At 40.1% G+C, this 23,961-nt stretch overlaps 1 long non-coding RNA gene across 2 annotated transcripts in view; it reads left to right on the top strand.

Annotated features, from left to right (window-relative positions):
• The window catches only part of LOC104969425 (uncharacterized), a 73,697-nt gene extending 54,914 nt beyond the window's left edge, over positions 1 to 18,783 (top strand). The window contains exons 3-5 of one of the 2 annotated variants that reach the window (XR_009495636.1): positions 12,890 to 12,975; positions 14,119 to 14,374; positions 14,979 to 18,783. This is a non-coding gene — a long non-coding RNA (uncharacterized lncRNA). The remainder of the gene's footprint in view (positions 1 to 12,889; positions 12,976 to 14,118; positions 14,375 to 14,978) is intronic. The other variant, XR_009495635.1, reaches the window with a different exon arrangement.
• The last annotated feature ends 5,178 nt before the right edge of the window (positions 18,784 to 23,961 follow it).

Consider the following 23,961-nt stretch of genomic DNA (forward strand, 5'->3'; position numbering starts at 1 on the left):
CTTCCCATTCTATTGTTTTCCTCTATTTCTTTGCACTGATCACTGAGGAAGGCTTTCTTATCTCTCCTTGCTATTCTTTGGAACTCTGCATTCAGATGGATATATCTTTCTCTTTCTCCTTTGCCTTTCACTTCTATTCTGTTCTCATTGATTTGTAAGGCCTCCTCAGACAACCACTTTGCCTTCTTGCATTCTTTTTCTTGGGGATGGTTTTGGCCATCACTTCCTGTACAGTGTTACAAACTTCTGTCCATTGTTCTTCAAACACTCTGTCTATCCGACCTAATCCCTTGAATCTATTGGTCACCTACACTGTATAATCATAAAATATTTGATTTAGATCATACCTGAATGGCCTAGTCTTTTCCCCTACTTTGTTCAATTTGATTCTTAATTTTGCAAAAGCACCTGAAACACAGTTAGCTCCCACTCTTGTTTTTGCTGTCTGTCTAGGGCCTCTTCATCTTTGACTGCAAAGAATATAGTAAATCTGATTTTGGTATTGACCATCTGGTGATATCGATGTGTATGGTCATCTCTTGTGTTGTTGGGAGAGGGTGTTTGCTATGACCAGTGCATTCTCTTGGTAAAACTCTGTTAGAGTGTTACTTCATCATCATAAAAGATGAACTTCTGCCATTTCCAACATGGATGGACCAAGAGGGTATTATGCTTAGTGAAATAGGTCAGACAGCGGTGAATACTTTATGCTTTCACTTATATTTGGACTCTAAAAAATAAAGCAAATGAATGTATATAACAAAACACAAACTGATTTACAGATATAGAGAACAAACGAGTGGTTACCAGTACAAAGAGGGAAATGGGAATGGAGGAGATCAGAGTAAGAGATACAAACTACTATGTAGAATAAATAAGCAACAAGGGTATATTGTTCAGCCAGGGAAATATAGTCATTATTCTGTAACAACTTTAAATGGAGTATAATCTCTAAAAGTGTCGATTCACATCTGAAACTAATATAATATTGTAAATAAACTATATGTCAATTAAAAATCTGGTAATTTATTTCCATTTGTTCATCCCTGCAGAGGAAATTTATATTTTACCTCTGGAAAACTGAGGAATATTTTATTAGGTATTGAGTGGTTTAAGTAAAGAAATAAAAAAATTAGATTTTCCCTAACTTATTTTGCTAATACAGAGTTTCTGAGAAATAGGAAGAAATAAGAAAGGAATTGGAACCAGACATATGAAGAGTTTCTTTTCTGTTTGTCCCTCTTTCTTCTACTGAGACTGAGGCTCTGACAGTTCTGATCTTGGGTGTTAAGAAAGCTTTCAGGACTGAGGATTCTTGGAAATCAGGGAGGACAAGGGGGATGGGAGTGTACATGTCTCCTGTATCTATAATTATGCTATTCATACAGTCTCATTTTACACTGATGATATGATAATGATAGTGATGGTTTTTATATTTAACTGTCTGTTATTTGTCCGATTTTGTGCTAGGTTTAACACACGTTATCATACTTAATCCCTGTGATCACCTTCAGTTCAGTTCAGTTCAGTCACTCAGTCGTATCCAACTCTTTGAGACCCCATGAATTGCAGCACGCCAGGCCTCCCTGTCCATCACCAATTCCCAGAGTTCACCCAGACTTACGTCCATCGAGTCAGTGATGCCATCCAGCCATCTCATCCTCTGTCGTCCCCTTCTCCTCCTGCCCCCAATCCCTCCCAGAATCAGAGTCTTTTCCAATGAGTCAACTCTTTGCATGAGGTGGCCAAAGTACTGGAGTTTCAGCTTTAGCATCATTCCTTCCAAAGAACACCAAGGACTGATCTCCTTTAGAATGGACTGGTTGGATCTCCTTGCAGTCCAAGGAACTCTCAAGAGTCTTCTCCAACACCACAGTTTAAAAGCATCAATTCTTTGGCGCTCAGCTTTCTTCATGGTCCAACTCTCACATCCATACATGACTACTGGAAAAACCATAGCCTTGACTAGACGGACGTTTGTCGGCAAAGTAATGTCTCTACTTTTGAATATGCTATCTAGGTTGGTCATAACTCTCCTTCCAAGGAGTAAACGTCTTTTAATTTCATGGCTGCAGTCACCATCTGCAGTGATTTTGGAGCCCCCAAAAATAAAATCTGCCACTGTTTCTACTGTTTCCCCATCTATTTTCCATGAAGTGATGGGACTAGATGCCATGATCTTAGTTTTCTGAATGTTGAGCTTTAAGCCAACTGTTTTCACTCTCTTTCACTTTCATCAAGAGGCTTTTTGATGATCTAGATTCACTTTCTGCCATTAAGGGTGATGTCATCTGCATGTCTGAGGTTATTGATATTTCTCCTGGCAATCTTGATTCCAGCTTGTGCTTCTTCTAGCCCAGCATTTCTCATGATGTACTCTGCATATAAGCTAAATAAGCAGGGTGACAATATACAGCCTCGACATACTCCCTTTCCTATTTGGTACCAGTCTGTTGTTCCATGTCCAGTTCTAACTGTTGCTTCCTGACCTGCATATAGGTTTCTCAAGAGGCAGGTCAGGTGGTCTGGTTTGCCCATCTCTTTCAGGATTTTCCACAGTTTATTGTGATCCACACAGTCAAAGGCCTTTGGCATCGTCAATAAAGCAGAAATAGATGTTTTTCTGGAACTCTCTTGCTTTTTTGATGACACAGCGGATGTTGGCAATTTGATTTCTGGTTCCTCTGCCTTTTCTAAAACCAGCTTGAACATATGGAAGTTCACGGTTCACGTATTGCTGAAGCCTGGCTTGGAGAATTTTGAGCATTACTTTACTAGCGTGTGAGATGAGTGCAATTGTGCAGTAGTTTGAGTATTCTTTGGCATTGCCTTTCTTTGGGATTGGAATGAAAACTGACCTTTTCCAGTCCCGGGGCCACTGCTGAATTTCCCAAATTTGCTGGCATATTGAGTGCAGCACTTTCACAGCATCATCTTTCAGGATTTGAAATAGCTCAACTGGAATTCCATCACCTCCACTAGTTTTGTTCATAGTGATGCTTTCTAAGGCCCACTTGACTTCACATTCCAGGATGTCTGGCTTTAGGTGAGTGATCACACCATTGTGATTATCTTGGTCATGAAGATCTTTTTTATACAGTTCTTCTGTGTATTCTTGCCACCTCTTCTTAATATCTTCTGCTTCTGTTAGGTCCATACCATTTCTGTCTTTTATTGAGCCCATCTTTGCATGAAATGTTCCCTTGGTATCTCTAATTTTCTGGGAGAAATCTCTAGTCTTTCCCATTCTGTTGTTTTCCTCTATTTCTTTGCATTGATTGCTGAGGAAGGCTTTCTTATCTCTTCTTGCTATTCTTTGGAACTCTGCATTCAGATGTTTATATCTTTCCTTTTCTCCTTTGCTTTTCGCTTCTCTTCTTTTCACAGCTATTTGTAAGGCCTCCTCAGACAGCCATTTTGCTTTTTCGCATTTCTTTTCCATGGGGATGGTCTTGATCCCTGTCTTCTGTACAATGTCACGAACCTCCGTCCATAGTTCATCAGGCACTCTATCTGTCAGATCTAGTCCCTTAAATCTATTTCTCACTTCCACTGTATAATCATAAGGGATTTGATTTAGGTCATACCTGAATGAAATATTAATTGTAAACATTCCAATTTTATAAGGAAAGGAAGTAAAGTATGGGGTTGTTAAATAACTTATTCAAAATGACATAGCTGAGTCTGCTTGGCTAGGGTACAGAGTATGCAGTTTGATTCTAGAATACATGCATTTAGCCATCTGTCTCTCTAGATCCGGGGGGAGTGGGCAAGTATAATGAAAAACACCTTTCAGAAGTGCAAAAGTTTAGGTCCAGAAAGAGTAAGTAATTTTCCTAAAATAAATCGGAAAATTGGTACTTTAACCTTTGTCTAATTTTAACTATACGAAGCTACCTCTAGATGGTCAGAATCAGATAACCTTAAACTTAAGAATCAGAAGTAGTCTCAGAGATTATATCATTTCAGTGCCTAGTCTCTCATTTTACAGATAATCTATAATCACTAAAATCTCTAACCCAAACCAATCAGAGGTCAGTTCTACAGAGCAAGACAACTTTATATATCAAAGGAGAGTTATTGTTTGAAATTTTATTTCTATCGAAAAAAAATGAAGATGAGGGATCCAGTTCTTGATGGCAGCACAGCTTTTTACAGAAAATTCAAGTGCCTCATTGTTTCTCTGCAGCAAGAAGACAACTTGGGAAAGGATTCTGTAGACACTGAGCCCATTGTAGAGAGCTGTGGGACCCAGAGATTTTCATGAGAGTGAACATGCCCTTCGAGATCAAAGCAGATTGTCTTCTAAGAGGCGTCCAGTGGGCGATCCTCTGAAAAGTGACCCACTGTTCAGCATAGCTCTTTCCAGCACACTGAATTGGAGCCAGCTGGTGCCTGGAACGTACCTTGTATGTCACCTTCTGATCTCCGTCTAAAGGCCAACTGTATGTGATTAAGCATAACAGACACAGAGCTTGTGTTAAGCCCCGGATGTAACTTGTTGAGTGAAGAGCAATTGACTTGAAAATTGGACAAATGGATTAAGTTTCTTCTCTTAGTCTCTCTCTTTCTCTCTTATTTTTAATAGAGCAAGATTGTATCCTCTGGGCCTAGTCAGTCAGTGCTTGCTGTTTCTGAGAAGGATATTCATGAGCTGCTGCACTTCAGGGATACTAATTGGGATTTGACGTGAAATTTTTACCCTGACATGTGCATCACCTAAGGAGGATGGCAACAACTGGCATCAAGCAAAAGTGTGTTTTGGTTTTTCCCCATATAGTGACCAAATAATTTAGTGTTTTTTTTTTTTTTTTAAAGCTCTTGCTGCTTCTCAAAATTGCTTGCACATTGGAATCACCTTGAAAATTAAAAAAAATACTGATGCCACTGCCAATCTATTCTACCCAACATATTTTAATTTAACTGGTATGAGGTGTGGCCTGAGAACAGGGAATTTTAAAGCCCCTGAAGCAATTCTAATGCACAGCAGAGTCTGAGAACCACTGGAAACCACTTTTAAGCCCCATCACTCTGATGAGGCGCCAGCTGCAAGCATGTTTTATACCAACATGTTTGCAGAGTATAAACATCACAGTGCAAACTCTTGCACCCAAGAACCCTGTGCTGCTAGTGGACAATCTTTGGAAAAGTTTGAATTTGTAAACTGATAATACATATAATTCCATGGGCTCCATATGGTTCCTGTTATGCTGAGGGAACTATACACATTTGCCTTGCCCCAGGATGAAAAGATAAATAACAGATGTGGTTAATTTTTATCATACTTGTAGTGAACAATAATAGAAAAATAAGAAATGAAGGGGGCAGCGAGAAAAGTAAATCACATGAAAATAAAACTTAAATCAACTATACTAGGTTATATCTTTGGATTTTAAAAATCCAGTTATATAATAGATAAGAAATAACTGTATCATATAATTCTTCAGTTCAAAGGGAGGCAGTCTCTACAACGACAAGAAGCAATATTAAAAATTTGGATGTTAATAGAATAATCTTAAATTGTTGATGGTAATGATAACTAAAATTTATACTTTACCATGTGGTAAGCACTGTACTAAGCATTTTACACATACTAACTAATTTAATCCTCATTACAACCCTGAGGTAAATACCATTTTTATTTTACAGATGAAGAAACTGAAGCCAGAGAATTTAAGTAATTTGTCCAAGGTGACATGTTTACTATGTGGTGAAGCCACGAACTGAGCCCAATTCAGATACCATTCAAAGACATTCTAAAGGTCCTGATGATGACCTGGTGACAACTCCTTCACAGAGAGAACACTGGTCCCATCTACAGAGATGAAGCAGAGTGTACAGCTGGAAGAAGTTTTTGGGAGAATTGCTACTAAGATTTAGGATGGCTGGGAATAAGAGTAATACTAATGCCAGGAACTAACATATACTTTGTGCCAGGCACTGGGTGAAGTTTGGGTGTGATTCACAGATTCTCTACTTTTTTAGCTGTGAATCTCTTACTCCTGATGGTCCACTTAAGTCAACATGTGGTTGGCTAGGGTCTCTGTTGTTGTTCTGTCACTAAGTCGTGTCCAGCTTTTTGTGACCCCATGGATTGCAGCACACCAGTCTCCTTTGTCCTCTACTGTCTCCCAGAGTTTGCTCAGATTCATATCCATTGACCCAGTGATGCTAACTAACTGCTCATCCTCTCCTCCCCCTTCTCCTTTTGGCTTCAATCATTCCCAACATTAGGGTCTCTTCCAGTGAGTTGGCTGTTTGCATCAGGTGGTCGAAGTACTGGAGCTTCATCATCAATCCTTGCAATGAATATTCAGGGTTGATTTCCTTTAGGATTAACTGATTTGATCTCCTTGCTGTCCAAGGGACTCTAAAGAATCTTCTCCAGCACGCTTCCCTTTGGAGACTTCAATTTTGTGCATATTAGGTCACGTGATGTGGTCTCACAACTTAATGAAGCTCTGTTTCTTGTTTTTGTTTTGAGAAACTTTTTCCTTTGTATTTGACTTTAGATGGTGTCTCTTGCTATGTTCTCAAGTCAACTGTTCTTTCCTTTTGCAATGTATAATCTTTTGATTGATTTTTTTCTCATCATTATGGCTTGCATTTTCTTGCTTCTTTGTATGCCTGGTAGTTTTTGATTGGATGCCAAAGATGCTGGATATTCTTGCATTCTTTTAAATATTCTTTATTTTTTTCTATGGGATGCTGTTGAGTTACTTGGAGGCACATTGATTTTAATATCTGTCAATTGGGACCAGGGTAGTATTTAGTCTAGTGCTAATAATCCCCATTTCTGAATATTCTATTCAATGCTAAATGAGTTATATTGTTTGCCTGGTGGTAACAGACACTGCTGCCAGTCTGTGTGCATGCCAGGTACTGTTGTATCTGAGTCTTTGGAGGAGATCTTTCCCCAGACTTGAGTAGTTTCCTCACATATATGCACTGCTCACTATATTGAATACATAAAGGAAAACCTCTAGAGATCTCTGGAGTTCTCTGTCTATGCAGCTACCCTCTTTGTGTGCCGCCTGTGAACTCCAGCCACCTTACCCTGTCCAGATGTTTATCTTCAGTTCTTCGATTTGGGGACCTGCCTGTGCTCTCCATTCCCATGCTGTGGCTTAGAATCTCTTGCAAGGTACAAATATGAAACAATCCTAGGCCTTATCTTATTTTTTCTGTGTCTCTTAAGGATCACTGTCTTTTGTCTCTGATGTCCAAAGTGTTGAAAACCATTGTTTCAAATATTTTTTCTATTGTGTTTGTTTGTTTTTTCAGGTGGTTTTATAGATCCTGTTCCTCATACTCCATCTAGACTGGGAATAGAAGTATGAAAAATCTTTTTTTTTAAACAAACAAACTTTTTGTTCAATCTTACCAGAGGTTTGTTAATTGTTAATTTTATTAGTATTTTCAAATAACCCACATTTGTCTTTCTGAAATCTCCTTATGGTATATTTGTTTATTCATAATATTTTATTTATATATTTATGTTACTAATTTCACTTATTTTTATTATCTACTTTCTGATTGGCCCAGTATCTTTACACAGACATAAATTGGAAACACTCCCACTCAGATTAACCCCCGGGCAGCTGGTAACTCAGCTCAAGTAACTCAAGTGGCTCTTGTCTGGCATACAGCATAAGTAGACTCACCTACATTGAGGGAGTTTCTTGCCTGGCAATAAAGTTGAGTGTTTCCTGAAGAAGTGAAGAAACATGAAAACTCCACATATCAAGTGCTCTAATCTGCAAGCATCCTACTATGGATTAAGTATTCAATTGGCAAGGAATTGTGTTAATTAAGTCATGATCAGTCACAGGGGAATAGAGCTCAGGACTGGACTCAGCTTAGAATCAAGATTGGGAGCTGGTGAATTTTCACAGAAAACATAATGAGCTCTATACTCTACCATGTCCTATGGCAGGAGGTGCACACAAACAGCCATTGCTCTAGAAATTTAGAAGGTGGAGAATTGGTTCATCAGTGGCCAGGGTGATCAAGAAAATCTTCATTATGTGAGGGGAATATCTTAAAACTAGTATTGAATGGAAATCTTATTAAATGAATACTTCAATTTCTTTTTGAATACTTCTCAAGAAGATGATCCCTATCATCACTGGCCTAAGTGTCTATGCTTTTTATTTTTTCTAAAGTTCTGGATTTTTTCTCACAAATTTCTATAAGATAACATTCCTAAGCCCTGTGGCACTAACACTGTTCCCTAACATAATTATTGAGTAGCTGCTATTTGTTTTCTCAGAACCTAACATACTTTCTTACAGAAAGACTGCATATATCTTCCATTTCCTACACAGATTAAAGTTTTGAATGTGATTCTTTGGTTACAGATAGTCTTTCAAGATTTGTAATCAGGCAAAGGCCACATAGTTTTGTGCCATTAAATCAAATAGATAAAGTCACATGTCATATGCCCTCCATTAAAAAATAAGGAGGTGTTTGTTCCTTCCCTATTCATGGCAACAGTCCTGTGTGTGTGCTCAGTTGCTCAGTCATGTCTGATTCTTGGCAACCCCATGAACTGTAACCTGCCAGGCTCCTCTGTCCATGGAATTTTCTAGGCAAGAATACTGGAGTGGGTTGCTATTTCCTACTTTCGGGGAATCTTCCTGACCCAGGAATGGAACCTGTGTCTCTTGCATCTCCTGCATTGGCAGGTACATTCTTCACCACTGTGCCACCTGGGAAGCCCAGCAACAGTCCTGGATAAGCCAAATGTGCTGCCATTTGCTGTGGGAGAGGCTGTGATAAATATGGCCATCTTCAGAAAGGTCACAGTCTTGTGAGGAAGAGTTACAAACCAAAATATCTAGCAATGACCTGATTTTGTTGCATTTACATGAATGCCTTTGATAGTTATGAGGACCTATCTGTGGCGATTCATCACACAGAGGCACTATGGATAACAGGACTCTCAAAATGCAGTTCTCATAGATGTTAAGTCTGTCTTGATGAGCCATAACAACTGGGAATCACCACCTTTATTGACCTTTACAAACCCACTTGCATTTACATGAACATGACTTGAATTATGGCAGATCTGGAAAGAAAAATCAATACAAGTAGAAAAGAAAGTGTTGGCCTATTGCTTTCTCTATAATATTTTAATAATTCAATTATTATACAGGTTAGTGAAATACAGTAAACTAATTATAAGGAAACCAATTCTATTGTCTAAGTTGCATGATGTGTGTATTTATTTCATTTGTATATCATAATCTATGACATTATTGAATGACACTTTGTACCGAAGAATATGCTATGTGTCTTGTATATATTGTCTCATTAAAGATTTGTAACAATCCCATGACACAGGTATGGTCATCATCCTTATTTTGTAGAGGAAAAAATTAATACTTTAAGTAACTTCATGATTAGGCATGGTGGATGGGGTAGAGCCAGGATTTGAACAAGAAAAGTTAGACTCCATTATGATTGGTTGCACTCCGCTTGCCATGTTAACTGCCATGTATGATCACTTTGTGATGTAAAGAAATACTGAATCACTGTATTATGCACTGGAACTAACATAGTATTGTTTGTCAATTATTCTTGAATAAAACAGGTGATTTAGATATCTAAAAAGATAGGAACTTAGCCAATAATGGCATATATATGCTTATATATGTTTGTGTAAACTTATAATGTATATATATTTGTGTGCTTAGTTTCTTAGTCATGTCCAGCTGTTTGCAACCCCATGGATGATAGCCCGCCTGGATCCCACTTCCCAGGTGGTACCAATGATAAAGAATCAACCTGCCAATACCGGAGACATAAGAGATGCAGATTCGATCCTTGGGTTGGGAAGATCCCCTGGGGAAGGGCATGGCAACCCACTCTAGTATTCTTGCCTGGAGAATCCCATGGATAGAGGAGCCTGGCAGGCTACATACCATAGGCTTGCAAAGAGTCAGACATGACTGAAGTGACTTAGCACCACTAATACCACCATATATGTAGTATATGTACAGTTAAATGCTGAGTTCCAAAGAATAGCAAGGAGAGATAAGAAAGCCTTCCCCAGTGATTAGTGCAAAGAAATAGAGGAAAACAATAGAATGGGAAAGACTACTGATCTCTTCAAGAAAATTAGAGATACCAAGGGAACATTTCATGCAAAGATGGGCTCGATAAAGGACAGAAATTGTATGGACCTAACAGAAGCAGAAGATATTAAGAAGAGGTGGCAAGAATACACAGAACTGTACAAAAAAGATCCTGACGACCAAGATAATCATGATGGTGTGATCACTCACCTAGAGCCAGACATCCTGGAATGTGAAGTCAAGTTTGCCTTAGGAAGCATCACTATGAACAAAGCAAGTGGAGGTGATGGAACTCCAGTTGAGCTATTTCAAATCCTGAAAGATGATGCTGTGAAAGTGCTGCACTCAATATGCCAGCAAATTTGGAAAACTCAGCAGTGGCCCCAGAACTGGAAAAGGTCAGTTTTCATTTCCATCCCAAATAAAGGCAATGCCAAAGAATGCTCAAACTACCACACAATTGCACTATCTCACACGCAAGTAAGTAATGCTCAAAATTCTCCAAGCCAGGCTTCAGCAATATGTGAACCATGAACTTCCAGATGTTCAAGCTGGATTTAGAAAAGGTAGGGGAACCAGAGATCAAATTTCCAACATCCACTGGATCATCAAAAAAGCAAAAGAATTCCAGAAATACATCTATTTCTGCTTTATTGACTATGCCAAAGCCTTTGACTGTATGGATCACAATAAACTGTGGAAAATTCTGAAAGAGATAGGCATACCAGACCACCTGACCTGCCTCTTAAGAAACTTGTATGCAGGTCAGAAAGCAACAGTTAGAACTGGACATGGAACAACAGACTGGTTCCAAATAAGAAAAGGAGTACGTCAAGCCTGTATATTGTCACCCTGCTTATTTAGCTTAAATGCAGAGTACATCATGAGAAACACTGGGCTGAATGAAGCACAAGCTGGAATCAAGATTGCCCGGAGAAATATCAATAACCTCAGATATGCAGATGACATCACCCTTACGGCAGAAAGTGAAGAAGCACTAAAGAGCCTCTTGATGAAAGTGAAAAAGGAAAATTAAAAGTTGGCTTAAAGCTCAACATTCAGAAAAGGAAGATCATGGCATCCAGTCCCATCACTTCATGGGAAATAGATGGGGAAACAGTGGAAACAGTGTCAGACTTTATTTTTCTGGGCTCCAGAATCACTGCAGATGGTGACTCTAGCCATGAAATTGAAAGACACTCCTTGGAAAGAAAGTTATGACCAACCTAGACAGCATATTAAAAAGCAGAGGCATTACTTTGCCAGCAAAGGTCCGTCTACTCAAGGATATGGTTTTTTCAGTAGTCATGTATGGTTGTGAGAGTTGGACTATACAGAAAACTGAGTGCCGAAGAATTGATGCTTTTGAATTGTGGTGTTGGGAGAAGACTCTTGACAATCCCTTGGACTGCAAGGAGATCCAACCTGTCCATCCTAAAGGAGATCAGTCCTGAGTGTTCATTGGAAGGACTGATGTTGAAGCTGAAACTCCAATACATTGGCCATCCGATGCAAAGAACTGACTCATTGGAAAGGACCCCGATGCTGGGAAAGATAGAAGGTGGGAGGAGAAGGGGACGACAGAGGATGAGATGGCTGGATGGCATCACCGACTCAATGGACTTGAGTTTGGGTAAACTCCGGGAGTTGGTGATGGACAGGGAGGCTTGGCATACTGCAGTCCATGGGGTTGCAGAGTCAGACATGACTGAGCGACTGAACTGCACTGAACTGAATTTAGAATATAGAAAAATAGTTAAGGCAGCGTTTGTGCATGCATACAAGCTCAGTCATGTCTGACTCTTTGTGACCCCATGAACTGTAGCCCACCAGGCTCTTCTGTCCATGGAATTTTCCAGGCAAGAATACTGAAGTGTGTTGCCATTTCCCACTCCAGGGCATCTTCTTAACCTAAGAATCAAACAAACATCTTCTGTGTCTCCTGAATTGGCAGGCAGATTCTTTACCACCTCACCACCTGGGAAGCCATGGCAATATATATATCATCAAAAATTATCAACTGTTTTTCTTCTCCTTAATTTATCACTGTGGCTCAGATGGTAAAGAATACACCTGCAGTGCAAGAGACCAGATTTCGATCCCTGGGTTGGGAAGATCCCCTGGAGGAGGGAATGGCTACCCATGCCAGGATTCTTTTTGGAGAATTCCATGGACAGAGGAGCCTGGTGGACTACAGTCCAATGGGTCACAAAGAGTTGGACATGACTGAGTGACTAATACACAAACACACACACAGATAGACATCTATAAACATATGTATAGACATACATATACATACGGATGTTCCAATTCACTGGGAAGGAAAGTGTGTTTCATTTTGTGCTGTTCCATGTCAGAGCATATGTATGTGACTGCTACTGATGGGAAAGAGTTTCATTTCAGATGAGGCCTCTACAGGAACCCCACCTCCCAGAACAAAACAAAGTCCCTTTCTGGGCACATTGCTTCCATTTCCAAAACAGACTTTTTTCCATGCTGGCTCATGTGAGAACTTGCTATGAACACATCTCTGTCCCTTTCTGGACTTAAGCAAGATTGGGGGACCTTTGTCTAGAGTTCCCATCAGTGCTTGAACATGGGGGCTGCTCTGCAGATATGTCAACATAGGCCTGAATGTTTCTTTCCAAGTGAACTCTCATCTGTTCAGTAAGAACTAATTTGTGCTCACTACTGGTTTCCCTTTGAGATGGAGTCCTATTAACACATCTTGATTTTTAGAGGGTGAGGGATAAATGGGAAAATGGGTGCATTCCCTTTGTATCTTTATTTACTTAAAGTTTTGTTTTCAGGCAAGCGAATTCAATATATGCCTTTCCCCAGGGCGAGAGGCTCACAAAGCAGAAGGAATGTCATTTTTCAGCCGACAGAAATAGAGGTAAGTCAATCTGGTGCCTACATGCTCTGTGAATGCTGGCGGCCAGCCAGAGTTCAGGTCTTAATTAAGCAGATTAGGCCAAAGAAAGCACAAATGCAAACCCAGGCAAATTACCAAAAATTGCTGTTATTCCAGCATTCCAACACACAGGATTTCTGAATATAAACTGTCCCCCCAAAACATTGTTGGTTAAGACTGAGGATAGCAAATCCTCTGGCTGACTGCAAGTCTGTCTGCTGGAACTTCAGATATATAAGCTCCGATCTGAGGCTTTTCCACACATGCCGGGCAGGAGGGCCTCTGGGACTGTGTGTGTGTGTGCACACGTGCATACGCACATGCACACTGAAGATTCATCATGTCAAAAGCAGTACTCGCCCTGCAGTCCTTGTTAGAACAACCATATCACACAATGGTTTCTTTCTAAATAAACAGAGGAGGAGAGCTGGCCAATAAGGCCCTTTTTAGGTACATCAGGCCAAATTCAATCAGCAGTCCCTGCACAGACAAGTGGTCTTCTATGTTGGCTGGCTTGGGGGACAATATCATCCATCCCGTACACAGGCCCCCATAATTGCATCTCATTCCTGATTCCTGCAAAAAAAAAAAAAATGACCCCCTCTTCCCATGGTTTGCAAAACACATGGGAAGGAAATAGCAGATCGGAGCTAACTGGGCAAGAATTCTAACCAGATGATAGAAAAATGCTTTGTCAAAGTAAGAGTTCTTTGAATTTTTAAGAGCCCTGTATAATTTAATACACAGTCTTTTCAAGATGAAGTCCAATATGCGGCCAGCAGAACTCTCTGCCATTATTTCAGAACATTTTGCCAATTCTTTCATTTTGGATTCTCCAGAAGAGAATCCAAAATACAACATTCTTTATTAGTCCTGCCCCTACTTTTCTTTTTGGCAAGAGTATAAAAGAGTTTGCCACTTAAGCAACACAGTAAAAGACACAATTGAAGAAAAAAATGCCTTGTATAAGTGTACTGTGTTTTCATCTTTATTAAATAAACCCCATAAAGAAGTGATTTTTAAAAAGTCTATTAACCTACCATTGGTTTGCTGGGGGAGCTGGCTAGTGTCTTGCTCCCTGAGTCAGTGGCCCCTTTTATTTGTTTCCATGTTATTTGTTTTCAGCTTTTTGTCTGCAATAGTCACTTGCAACAGGAAGCACTCTTCAGAGGTTGTTGCTCTTGACCAAGACTATGGATGAAGTGGATACAAGGCTATACCCTGAGCACTTCCTTGGGGAAGAAACAACATGGGGAGCTGTTTGCCTGCTCTTTGGAGGTTTTTGTCTGCAGGTGTGAAGGCACCGTTTGCCTATTTTGGTAGAGCCTGCCTCCTGACTTCCTAACCATTATCTACCCAGGTGACTATATTCTCTGCCAAGGTAAGTCTACTGGGGGACAAAACTCTGTATTTCATGATTATCTTCATTAAAAAAAAAAATGCTCTTCCCTTTATTGTGAGTATTTGAAAGCAGGAAAGTAATTTCATAACAAGATTAATTCACAGAAAGGTAAGAATGACTAATAGCATTTTGAGGAATACCACTTCAAGTAATTTGTTCATACTTACAGAATAAGGACATACATTTCTTTGAGCATTTCATCTGTTTGAAAATAATCTATTCTGTCCCTGTGTGTCATTCGAAACCCAGTTTTAGATTTCAAATATGTTATCATGATAAAGTTAATCCAAGAGGATAAATCTTGATTGACACTACTCTAAGGACTAGGATAGATAAACAAGACCTCTTCAAACCCACAGATCATATCATATTGGAAACTGATTGCTCAGATCACTCTGTCATATTCTTATATCTAAAGCAGGACTGAGGATTAAAAACCTTCCTACGGTGTCTTTGAAAGATCCTTTCTTTGCATGGATGATGGGGCAGAGTGGCTTAATATCAGAAAGCATGTTCTATAGAATAAAATAAATAAGTACATAATTAATTCCCATATAATCTATTCCCTTCTTTGCTTGGTCAGAAGTTCCTACCATTTGATTCTCTATCTGTGGAGTGAATATCAAAGAGGTACAACAAGACAGCTATTCACATAGGAGGGGCTTTCAGAAGACTCCTAGCTTGGGCGGACACAAAACTGTAGAAGACAACAGTTAAGACAAGGGTAAAATGAGCTGGTGAAAACCTAAAGGCAATGGACTGCTGCTGCTAAGTCGCTTCAGTCGTATCTGACTCTGTGGGATTTTCCAGGCAAGAGTACTGGAGTGGGTTGCCATTGCCTTCTCCAAAAGGCAACATGAATTAGGAGTTAAAGCCTCAGAGATCCAAATGGCTTTCCCAGTGAAAAATTCATGTATCTTGACCTAAGACAGGAAATGAGGAGGAGAAAGAAGCCACCAAGCAGAAGAAAACTTAAACATTTGAAGAGAGGAAGTCAATATGCTCCAGATGCCTATAGTGGAGACATTTCGGGAAAAGTTCCAGAAGTGTGTTATCAGTGGAATTGTGCCCTTCCTGCAGAGCCCTCTGGAGGACCAGTAAACCTCATTGCAGGTCACCATGCTGGTTGGATTCTCATGAAGAGGGAAAGGGAATGGGTAGAGCCATGGAGGAGGAGTGATGCCTCCAGGAATAATTTTCAAGAACATTTTATGATAGTGGGATGAACATATTCAGTGGTGACCAAAGATAGAGAGCAATTAACACTGAGAAGAAAGATTCATAAATTTCGAGTAGAAAAATCTGATTTGGAATTCCCAACTTTGCTCCCAACTATTTTAAAAGGTCCCTCCTGATGCTGTCTATCCCTATTGTGAAAACTCAAGTTGTCTGCAAAGTTACAAATGCCTCACATACCACGGTGCTGTGCTCTCTAACTCCCAGGATAATTATTCCTCTCAAAGCAAGGAAGTCACTGATAGAAATACAGTTAACTTTATTGGACAGCAAATTTGCATATATTCCTTCTGGGAGAATTAGTCTGAGGCAGTATAACTTGAAGGATCTCTATAAAGAGTAAATATAGATTGAGACTTGGCTCTTGTTTTCCTCAATAATCGAGAAAGATGATGGGCCGTAAGTGTCCTGCAAATGTCCTTTCTCTTCCTAGAACCTACGAAATCACTCTCCCTACCTCAGGCCATCTGGTGTTTGCATTATACTTTCATGTGGTTTTTCGCTCACAAGACCAAGTCTTCACCCACCCTCTCTCATGTCAGGAATTTGATTCCAGCAAGGCTTTGTCCAGCACTTCCGCTCCTCCTTTCACATGTTTCTTGAAGCACCATGATTTCCCTGAATAATAAAAGCTTTTTTCCTCCTTATTGTTTTTCTTCTATAGAACCTCCAGATATGAAATCAAATGTTGTACATAAACTGTGTTCCTACTTTACTTGTGTATTTATTATTTATTCATAGGTATTGGTTGTTTGTGTGCATGGCTTAGATGTTCTCTGTAGAAATATTCTCTTTTTTGGGTGTCAATAATGCCCATGTTCAGTTGTAACCTATTTAAAGGTAGAAAGTATACTCTTTAGCAAGTAGTTTTTAAGATGAATCTCTCTCTCTCTCTCTATATATATATATATATATTTATATATATATTTCGTATATATTTCAAAACACTCAAGTGTTTTGTTCAGTGGTTTTTGTAAGTATAATTTGTTGATTTTCAAAATGGTTTTCTGCTCAGAGCGCACAATCACAGAGTAGAGACACTACACCATCATGAAAAACCCACAGCTAAACTGTATTTGATAACGAACCATTGGTGCTGACAATGATATTCACTCATACCTGCTTTTTTGGTTCTTTTAAAAATGGCTTTCAATTGTAACATGATCTTTGATACTGTTTTTAAAAAGTGAAAAACAATTTATAGTAACTGGCTTTCAGCAATTTGGGGTGAATCATTTCAGATAAATAAAGACAGAGAGCAGAAGAGATGAATTGTCTCTATAGTTCTCTGAAAACCAAGAGTCAATGATATTTATGAGGCAAGTGGGGAAGGCATCCTCCTTTATTTCCAGTGTTATAATATCTCACTGCATGGTCAGATTTTTAGGGATGTGGTGGGGCAGCTCTCTGTTACTCCCACTGCAGAGTTCCACTGATAAGCTGTTTGGAGCTAACACGACTGTTTTTAGATTGGATGTTTGAGACTGAGCCCAGTAGCAGAGTTGTAGTCCTGGATGAGACAGACCAGTAGGAGACATGGTGTGTAGCTGATATTTGCCTCTTCCTGACCAAATCATGCTGCATATGAATGAGCCTCTAAAGAAACACAGTGTATCTCTTGGGGTGGGGATGGGGGTGTGGGTATCAATAGAAAGGTTGACATGACTTTAGGGGACTCCAGACTGCAATTGCATGGCCTGAGCAATACCAGTGAAGGAGGCTTCCTTTGCTTCTGAGCTCTCCTCCAAAAAAGCTTCCACCAGAATGGCAGTGACCATGGTAGAGAGATTCATGTTTCCTTTGGTGGTGGATGGTCTAGACCATCAGACACACTTACCTGATTGAGGCCCCCGCTTCTCTCCCTGCAGGATCTCTGCATTGCACTGGCCTGGCTCCAGACTTCCTGAATCTGGCTACAACAAAAGCAACAGTCCCCTAAAAGGAGCCTTTTAGTCAATGGTTTAAATTCCTGGTTTTCTGTCCCTCAAGGGACAATGAAAGGGGCCTGACCTCTTGGTCACCTCAAGAAGGTTTGGAGTTCTCTGGAAAGAGGAGAAAGACAACCTTTTAACAGTTTGATTGGATAGCTGGAGTCACTACACAGGCACAGAAAAAAGACTGAAGAGAAATAAGGTGGAAAATTTAACTGTATGGTGAAATTTCAGGTGATCTCCTTTTACTCTTTGTAAAATTCTCTACAATAAGCATGTGTTTTAAAAACCACTAAAAAATAATGTTAAAATATGCACCCAAAACCTGAACACAGTAAAATACTTTAAGTATGTGCTTATGTACAAAAATTCCAAACAAATCAAGGTTGTCAGAAATCACAAAAGATAATTTAATTCAAATTAAAGATGTGAGCTATTATCATTTTCAGATATTTACAGAATAGACTAGCAGGACTGAACTGTTTGTGGACGAGACATGATAACTTTGTTTCCTGCTGTGTCAGTTGTTTCTCTGTCTTTAACCAAGATTATATTTCCAGAATATCTACTTCTCCATTTATCCTGCCTTTTATTTTTCCATGGTTGCAATCTCCTGTAATTATGGGAAAAAGTCTTTCCTGGAGCAGCAGCTCTGAGATTAGCTAGTTTGGAGCCAACCTGAGTATTCCCAATTGGTGCTCATTATCTTCTTTGTAAGAACACAGTTTTCAGGACAGAGTTAGCTCTGCTCTGAGACTTTAAACAGCTGGAAAATGCATGACTTGACATGCATTAGATCTGACAGCATGTGAATCCACTGTTCAAAAGTACTTAATACCTATTTAATTTTCTTTTTTTGGGCATTTTATTTTCTTGTCCTTAAATAATCACCACAGTAATCAAAAGCATTTATGAATTACTGAAGTGGAACTCGAAATACTTAAGAGCCGATTGATTGCTTGGATAAACAAATGCCAAAGTTCAGGAGAAGGTCAGAAAGTTGAGTGTTGTCTTTTATTTTGAAGAGCTCAGTCTTTAAATTGCACACATTTGTCCTTGAACTGTCTGAATTCATCTTGAAAGGGCCGAAATGATCCCCAAATTAAGTCCTCTTGTACCTTGTTGATATACATTTATTTAAGAAAACATGAGACCCCCATTTTGTTAATTTTTAAACACTAATCTATGTTTCAAGATTTAATAAACAGTCTTTGTTAATGACCATTTTAGTCATTTATTCATTCATTCATTCTAACCTTTCTGGATTACATCAGAAAATAAAACAAACAAAAATGTCACTATGGAGCTTAAATGCTAGTCAGTGTAGAATAAACATAATACATAAGTAAAATATATGGTATGATAGGTTCTATGGAAAAAATAGAATAGCACAGGGAAGATGGGGAGAAAACAGACAGCAACTTGAGATGGGGCAGGGGGAGTGGGGATTCGGGTCAATCTCATTAAGAGGGTGACTTTTAGGTAAAGACTTGCAAAGGGGAGCAGGTTAGTCAAAAGAAGGGAGTGATCCAGGCAGGCAGAATAAATGGTGCAAGAGTCCTGAGAAGGGGAGGAGAAAGGGAGAAGGGGCTGGGCACAGGACAGAGGCGCAACTGGAGAGAGAGGGGGCAGGGGCGCTGGTATGGAGGGTGACCTCAGAGACAGCGTGGGGGAGGGGTTAGAGATTGTGTAGGGGCTCCTAGGCCACCACGGAGAGCTTGACTTTTCCTTTCAAAGGGGAGCCATTGCAGAATTTTAGAGGAGGACTTGACCTGACTTCCAGGGATCACCCTGGCTGCAATATTGAGACTGGATTGAAGTGGGCAAGCTTAGGAGAAGGGATACTAGATAAGAAGCAATCAGAGTGCTTATGATGGAGCTGCTTAGAGCGGATTGGTGGCAGAGGAAGCAACGGGAAATGGTCAGACTGACCCAATTATCCAGGTGGAGCTAACAGGGCTTGCTAATGCATGGGAGGCAGGTGTGAGGGGAAGACAGGAGACAAACCAGGTTGTCCAAGGACTCACCGGCTCAGCAATGTGAAAAATGGGGCTGCCTTCCAGTGAATCTGTGTTTCGGTTTCAGAGACTCAATGGTAAACTTCTGGAAGACAGGGACCAGTGTCTTGTAAACTTCATTTGTTATTTTTGTTGTTACAGCACTAAGTCATGTCTGACTTTGTGATCTTATGGACTATAGCATGCCAGTCTCCTCCGTCCTCCACTATCTCCTGGAATTTGCTCAAATTCATGTCCTTTGACTCAGTGATGCCATCTAACTATCTCATCCTCTGCTGACCCCTTCTTTTGCTTTCAGTCTTTCCCAGGATCAGGATCTTTTCCAACAAATCTGCTCTTCACATCAGGTGGCCAGAGTATTGGAACATCAGCTTCAGCACCAGTCCTTTCCAAAGAATATTCAGGGTTTATTTCCTTTAGGACTGACTGGTTTGATCTCCTTGCATTCCAAGGGACTCTCAAGTGTCTTCTTCAGCACCACAGTTCAAAAGCATCAATTCTTTGGCAGTCAGCCTTCTTCATGGTCCAACTCTCACATCCATACACAACTACTAGAAAAACCATAGCTTTGATTATATGGACCTTTGTCAGCAAAGTGATATTTCTGTTTTTCAATACAGTCTATGCTTGTCATAGCTTTCCTTCCAAGAAGGAAGCGTCTTTTAATTTCATGGCCGCACTCACCTTCCACAGTGATTTTCAAAAAAACTCTGTGACTGCTTCCACTTTTTCCCCTTCTATTTGCCATAAAGTGATGGGACCAGATGCCATGAGTCTTAGTTTATTGAATGTTGAGTTTCAAGCCAGCTTTTTCGGTCTCCTCTTTCACTCTCATCAAGAAGTTCTTCAGTTCTTCTTCATTTTCTACTATTAGAGTGGTACCATCTACTTATCTGAGGTTGTTGATATTTCTTCTGGAAGTCTTGATTCCAGCTTGCGATTCATCAAGCCTGGCATTTTGCATAATGTATTCTGCCTGTAAGTGAAATAAACAGGGTGACAATGTACAGGCTTGTTGTACTCCATTCCCATTTTGAAACAGTCCATTGTTTCATGTAAGGTTCTAACGGTTGCTTCTTGATCTGCATGCTTCTTCATCCTGCATATTCTCAGGAGATAGGTAAGGTGGTCTGGTATTCCCATCTCTTTAAGAATTTTCCAGTTTGTTGTGATCTATACAGTCAAAGGCTTTAGTGTAGTCAATGAAGCAGAGGTAGATATTTTTCTGGAACTTCCTTGCTTTCTCCATGATCCAATGAGTGTTGGCAATTTTATCTCTAGTTCCTCTGCCTCTTTGCAACCCAGCTTGTACATCTGGAAGTCCTTGGTTCATGTACTGCTTGAAGGATTTTGAGCATAAACTTGTTAGCATGTGAAATGAGTGCAACTGTATGGTAGTTTGACCATTCTCAAAGAATGGCATTGAAATGAAAGCTGACCTTTGAGATTGGAATGAAAGCTGACTTTTTCCAGTCCTGTGGCCACTGCAGTTTTCCAAATTTGTTGGCATATTGAGTGCAGCACTTTAACAGTGTCATCTTTTAGGATTTGAAATTAGCTCGGCTGGAATTCCATCACTTCCATTAGCTTTATTTGTTGTAATGTTTCCTAAGGTCCACTTGACTTCAGACTCCAGGATATCTGGCTCTAGATGAGTGACCACACCATCACCATGGTTTTCTGGGTCATTAGGATCTTTCTCATACAGTTCTTCTATGTATTCTTGCCACCTCTGTTTAATCTCTTCTGCTTCTGTTAGGTCCTTGCCATTTCTATCCTGTATCGTGCCCATCTTTGCGTGCAAAGTTCCCTTGGTATCTCCAGTTTTCTTGAAGAGATCTATAGTGTTTCCCATTCTATTGTTTTCCTCTATTTCTTTGCATTGTTCACTTAGGGAGGTTTCTTATCTCTACTTGCTATTCTTTGGAACTCTGCATTCAGATGCGTATATCTTTCCCTTTCTCCTTTGCCTTTCACTTCTGTTTTTTTCCTTCCTCAGACAACCATTTTGCCTTGTTGCATTTTTCCCCCCCTTGGGGATGGCTTTGATCATTGTCTTCTGTAGAATGATATGAACCTCTGTCCATAGTTCTTCAGGCACTCTGTCTATCAGATCTAATCCCTTGAATCTACTTGTCACTTCCACTGTATAATTGTAAGGGATTTGATATATACCTGATTCATACCTGAATCACCTAGTGGTTTTCCCTACTTTCTTCAATTTAAGCCTGAATTTTGCAATAAGGAGTTCATGATCTGAGACACAATCAGTTTCAGGTCTTGTTTTTGCTGACTATATAGAGCTTCTCCATCTTTGGCTACAGAGGACGTAATCAATCTGATTTTGATATTGACCATCTGATGATGTCAATATGAGAGTTGTCTCTTGGTTTGTTGTAAAAGATTGTTTGCTATGACCAGTGTGTCTCTTAATGAAACTCTGTTAGCCTTTGGTGTGCTTCATTTTTCACTCCAAGGCCAAACTTGTCTGTTACTCCAGGTATCTCTTGACTTCCTACTTTTTCATTCCAATCTTCTATGATGAAAGTGGGGCTTCCCTGTTGGCTCACAGGTAAAGAATCTGCCTGCGATGCAGGGGCTGCAGGAGACAGGGGTTTGATTCCTGAGTCAGGAAGATTCCCTGAGGGAGGGCATGGCAATCCATTCCAGTATGCTTGCCTAGAGAACCCCATGGACAGAGAAGCCTGGTGGGCTACAGTCATAGGGTCACAAAGAGTAGGACATGAAAAAAGCTACTTAGCACATACACATACATGATGAAAGGGACATCTTTTTTTGGTGTTAGTTCTAGAAGTTGTTGTAGGCTTTCATAGAGTCGATCAACTTCAGCTTCTTCAGCATTAGTGGTTGGGGCATAGACTTGGATTACTGTGATGTCAAATGGTTTGCCTTGGAAACAAGCTGAGATCATTCTGTCGTTTGTGAGACTGCACCCAAATACTGCATTTGTTGTAGTCTTTTGTTGACTATGAGGGCTACTCCATTTCTTCTAAGAGATTCTTGACCACAGTAGTAGATATAATGGTCATTTGAATTAAATTTGTCCATTCCTGTCCATTTCAGTTCATTGATCCCAAAGATGTCAATGTTCAACCTTGTCATCTGCTGTGGAATTCTCCAGGTCAGAATACTGGAGTGGGTAGCTGCTCCTTTTTCCAGGGGTCTTCTTAATCCAGGGATCAAACCCAGGTTTCCCGCATTGCAGGCAAATTCTTTACCGTCTGAGTTACCAGGGAAGCCGAAGAATACAGGAGTGGGTAGCCTATCCCTTCTCCAGGGGATCTTCTGGACCCAGAAATTGAACCAGGGTCTCCTGCATTGCAGGCGAATTCTTTACTAGTTGAGCTGCCAGGGAAGCCCTTCTTACTCTATAGTCAGATGTTATTTTATCATCTGAATTTCACAGGGTACTTTTTCAACAGGTGTAAGTCCAGAGAGATAGATGGAGGAAGGGGAAGAAGATCAGTTCACACTTGTGCTCTAACTATCTTGTTCTCTTGCTGCAAGGCAGCATGGACTTAATCCAGAAGACATGGGAAAAACACTTTTGAAGCTTTTAAGGGGCTCGTCCAGTAACATCAGTGCCCGACACTGGCCAGTGTAAACAAGAGAGTAATTGGTGTTGATGCAGCAAACCAGAGTCCCAGGTAATTGCTGCTGCATGGAAATGTATGTACAATAAGCTATACATGTGTGTGCTCTGATCAGAACTCATGAACTCCTCTCCAGTCCCTGGCCTGGGCATCTGAGTAGTCCCATTAGGACCTTCTCTTGGTCATTTGAATGCTCCCCCTTCTGCTAACTTTTTGGTTCTTCCCACAGCCGTCTCTTGGTCCCATTCATTGTTGGTGCTTCTTACTCATCATCCTACATAATTTCTGGACTCTTCCTACTCCTTAAGAAGCACCCAGGTCCTAGGTGCTTTCAAGCGCCTTGCTACAGGTACTTGTCTATTGATACAAAGCTACTCACATGTTTTACATTTCAATATTTATTTACACGTTTACCAATGTGCACTTCGTGCAGCGGTCTCCAAGGGAAGCTACAGCCTGCCACCACTAGAGATTAACAGTCTGTTCTTTTTTTGCCAGGTAGGCAGAAGCAGCATCTCATTTTCATCTGCATTTTTCTCCCTACTGGTGAGACTGAGTCCGTTTTCAGTCCAATGTTCATTGGACTGGACAGAACATTTCAGTCCAATGTTCATTAGCCATTTGTATTTCTTTTTTTAAAAAAATTATATATTAGGTCTTTGTGGCATACAAGCTTCTCTAATTGTGGTGAAGAGGCTCAGTTGCTCTGTGGCATGTGGAATCTTACTTCCCGATCAAGGATCAAACCCATGTCCCCTGCATTGGAA

The sequence above is a fragment of the Bos taurus genome, chromosome 8, assembly GCF_002263795.3.
Source record: "Bos taurus isolate L1 Dominette 01449 registration number 42190680 breed Hereford chromosome 8, ARS-UCD2.0, whole genome shotgun sequence".
Classification (NCBI taxonomy): domain Eukaryota; kingdom Metazoa; phylum Chordata; class Mammalia; order Artiodactyla; family Bovidae; genus Bos; species Bos taurus.